This window comes from Chrysochloris asiatica, unplaced genomic scaffold (assembly GCF_000296735.1).
Source record: "Chrysochloris asiatica unplaced genomic scaffold, ChrAsi1.0 scaffold00374, whole genome shotgun sequence".
Taxonomy (NCBI): domain Eukaryota; kingdom Metazoa; phylum Chordata; class Mammalia; order Afrosoricida; family Chrysochloridae; genus Chrysochloris; species Chrysochloris asiatica.
The window spans coordinates 263,250-267,790 of NW_006408892.1; positions in this window are offsets into that span (position 1 = coordinate 263,250).

Here is a 4,541-nt window from a genome sequence, read left to right on the forward strand (position 1 = left end):
TAAATGTCTGCAAGTGGCATTTCTGGGTCCAAAGCATATGCAACATTTCAAAGCTTTTGAACCGTCCCTTCACCCTCATTTCTTCCACCAGTACATGTGTGAATTTTCTCCATATCCTCTTTAAATACCAGGATTTTGTGTTAAAAGGAAAAACAAACAAACAAAAAACACTCTTTCATAAGAGTCTAGTTGACTCAAGAAAAGTAAAGAAATAAATCTCCAAATTAAAAAAAAAAATTTAATCTCAAAATAAATTTGTTTTGTATTTCTTTGATGACTATGTTTATTAGCCTTTTTGTTGTTATGTACTGCCGTGGAGTCGGTTCTGACTCATAGTGACCCTGCACAGGGTTTCCGAGTCTGTGAATCTTTACCGGAGTAGAAAGCCTCATCTTTCTCCCACAGAACAGCTAGTAGTTTCAAACTGCTGACCTTGAAGTTAGCAGCCCAATCTGTAACCACTACGCTACCAGAGCTCCTTGGCGTTTTAGATATCTTTTTTTTTAGCATCCTAGTATGGCACTATCGGATAGGTACTAGACTGCTAACTGCAAGGCTGGAAGTTCAAACCCACCAGCTGCTTCTTGGAAATCCTGCATAGGGTCATTCTGAGTTGGAGTCCACTTGACAGCACTTAACAACATTAATGTTTGGTATACAGTTTGAAATAGTTACTTCTCAGCTTGCAGTGGACCTTTTGGGTGTATTTCCTTGTTGTATCTTTCAACCTGGAATTGATATTAGATTCCCAGCTGAGAGTTACACTTTACTGACCCCCTCTGTTTGCCAGATAAGCATCTGTTCTCCCAGGTTAGCAGCTTCTCCTCTGTCACAAGCTTTACAGCTGCTTCCGGAGTGTGTTCCGGAGGGATTTCCCCTAATGTTCCTCTAAGCTCAGCTTTCATGGGAGATGGCTTCCTCCCATACTGTTCTGGGGTTTTGGACTTCTTCCAAGGGAACAAGTTTCTTCTGAATTCTCCCTCCCCCTTTCTGAGAGCCTCATCCCACTCGACTTTGTCTTTACCCAAGTTGTTAGCTGTTCTTTCTGGGAATATGGAATTGGTCATCCCTCTCCCTCACCTCCTTTGAGAAGACCAATTTGCCCTTAGTATAAATCATTCTAGTTTTGTTTTCATTGTGTGGGCGTGAAATATAGACACACAGGATGGGGGTGTTGGATGAGGTGGGGCTTTACATTTTTTCTTACTTAATGTGAAAGAGGAGTCCTGGCGCCACACTGTGGGTTGTTAATACGCTGAACTGTAAAGTTGGTTTAAACTGCAAAGTCGGCAGTTCAATCTCCCCAGCCACTCCTTGGAAACCCCATACAGGGTCTCTAGGGGTCAGAATCGACTTGATGGCACTTAACAACAATAGTAACAAATGTAAAAGAACAAGTCCGTGGGTGGTACAAATGGTTAAGAGCTCAGCAACTAATTAAGATCTTGGTGGACAAAACTGGTGATCGGCTTCCAAAAGGTCACAACCTTGAAAACCCTGTGGAGCACAGTTCTACTCTGCACACATGGGGTCGCTATGAGTCAGAATCTACTGGTTGGTTTGTTTGGGTTTTATTATGTAAGGAAGATCTTTACCCCCATAGAGCCATAGAATGTAAGTTTGTTTTTCACTTTCTCTAAGGGGGAGTTTCAAACATACTGGTGTTGGTTTTCCTGGGGCTGACAGAACAAAATGCCACAAAATGATGGCTTTGAAGAACAGAAATGTCTCAGGGCTTTGGAGGCTAGGCATCTGGGTTAGGGCCATGTTCTGTCTCTCTGTCTTTCTCGAGGCAGGTCCTTTCTTGTCACTTTCCATTTTTGTCAGTCTCTAAAGGAGCTCTGGTGTGGCACTGTGCGTTAATGCGCCAGACTGCAAAGTCATTGAAACTGCAGCAGCGGCAGTTCAAGCTCACCAGCTGCTCCTCAGAAACCCTATACAAGGTCGCTATGGGTCAGAACTGACTCGACGGCACTTCACAACAACAACAAATGAGCTCTGATAGCATAGTGGTTATGAATCGGGCTGCCAACTGCAAGATCAGCAGTTCAAAACTACTGGCGATTCTGCGGGAGAAAGATGAGGCATTCTGCTCCCATAAAGATTTACAGCCTCGCAAACCCTGTTCAGTGTCACTATGAAGACTCCACGGTTACTTAACAACAACAACAACAAAGCTCAATTTACAGTTTGTTGTTAAGTGCTGTTGTGGTGGTTCCAATTTATAGTGACCCTACATAGGGGTTCTGAGGAGTTGCTGATGAGTTTGAACTGCCTACTTTGCAGTTCAAACTGACCTTGCAGTCCAGTGCTTATCCTGCAGTGTTATGGACCCTCCTGTGTGTAACTGCTTTTCTTTTATTAGACACCATTGAGAAGGGATTAACATTAGGACCCACCTTACTCCTGTATGATTTTGTTAACAAGGAAAAAGCCAGCAAGGTCACGCTCACCCACGCAGGGGTTAAGAATGCAATGTATCTTTTTGGGAGATACAGTTATATCCATGGAAATAACCAAAGTGGTGGTGGTGTGCCCCGGAATTGGTTCCAACTCATAGTGACCCTGCTGCATAGGGTTTCCAAGGTTGTAAGTCTTTACAGAGCAGAAAGCCTCATCTTTCTCCTACGGAACGGCTGGTAGTTTTGAACTGATGACCTTGAGGTTAGCAACCCATCTCGTAATCACTATGCTACCAGAGCTATTTAATAACCAAAGCTGAGATCCTCTACCTCCAATACTAATTTTTTTTAAGGTTTTTATTGTGGATTGAGTGAAAATTTACAGGGTAGATCATCAGTTTTACATTCAACAAATCATATACCTTGTTTCACTACAATAATTATAATCCCCTCCATGTACCATCAGTTAACAATATTTCTCTCTATTCACTTTAGCTTTTTTTAAAACACTCAGGCATATATAATAATTTAAACCACCAAAGGGCACATTCTGCAACTCTGATTCCTGGCCGCTATTTCTTTGTCCCTCACTTCCCATGAATCTAGAGTCCTCAGCTGCTCCCTGTCTCCATGTCTCCATCTCTGCCTCCATCTCTGGTGTCGCTGCTTCTCTGGATAAGGTCCTACATTCTGCTTGTGCTCTTCTCCCTTGATGGTCCAGGGTCCTTAGTTTCTGGACAGTAAGATTAACTACTTCCAATTTTTTATTACAAAACTTCTACCTTTACAATTGTGATAGTCTCAATTAGTCATAATAACAATTACTCACTATTGAATCATAAGAATCTTATCCCCATCTCTTTTAACCAGACCCATCTAGACAAGATGAAAACTATTCAGTGATGACTCTTTCTTTCCCCACACACTATTAAACGAAGCTCCCTCTTGAAACCTTGGAAGCCAGTCACTCTGTGCCTTTATTGCCCTCTCATTTTAGGTAGCCAATGTCTAAGTTGCCCATCCCTTATCCAGATCAGCTGGATGCTTCACTCTCAGCTCTAGCCCTCTGTGGCTATGTCCTTGTCCACAGGCTCAGGTGTCCCCAGGTCTCACCATATTTTGGATCAACCAGCCCTTCTTCTCTCTCTCATCTCCAGGTCCCCAGGAGTCTGTGAAACGTGGTTGAACTCAGCCCATTTCTTCATTGCTGCCTTTCCCCCTCTTCTACACCAGTAGACAATGTGGTCGCCAGTAAGCTTACATGCCTGCTCATGTGTTCCCTTTGAGATTCGGTCTTAGAGGGGCATTTGTCCTAAAGGAACCCAATTGCTTGCCTTGATGGCTTCCTGGAAAACAACTTGCTTATTATAGTAGCCAGTCATGCGGACATTTTTGTTTTATGTTTTTCCTGATGATTTTTCTTTGAAGATGTATCTTCTGTTGCTCTAGCTGTTCCAAGCCGGTCTGCTTGTCCTTTCTAGTGGGAATGCCCCACCTCAGAAGGTTCTGGATAGGGCTCAGGATTCCACCTAAGGTTTTATACACTGCAAAGGCCCCACAGGAGGCCTATTTCACTGGACAAGTTCTAGAATCTCCTTTTAGATATTCTAATCAGTTATAGGCTGAAAATGGGCTTACAAGCTTTCTGTAATCATGTTTCCTGACATTCCTTTCTATCCAACTCAATTTTCAATTTTACAATAGTAGGAAAGGGAAACCAATATACATAAGGCAGTCAAGCATCTTAGTATTATTTCCCCTCTTCAAACTGTGCCTTGATCCCTGTATCACAGAGCCCTGTTGTTCCAAGGTTGAGTATGCATCACTATTTACCTCGGTCCCATTTAGCCCAGGCAAACCTGTCTCAGTGTTCCCCTATCTACCTTGTTCTTCCACCCCCTTTCCACTTCTTGTGTACTGCCCTCCCCAACACCTAAACTATGATGTGTCTGCCCCCTTCCCTGTGCTCTATGGTCGCCTCCCTTCACCTCCTCCAAGCCCCCCTACTCCAACTCCACCGCTAACCAACAAAGACATTTTTTTTTTTTTCCATTTTAGTATAGGTATCTTTTCTAAAGCTTTTGCAATAATGGTCTTATGCAATATTTGTCCTTTTGTGACTAAGTTCACTCAGCATAA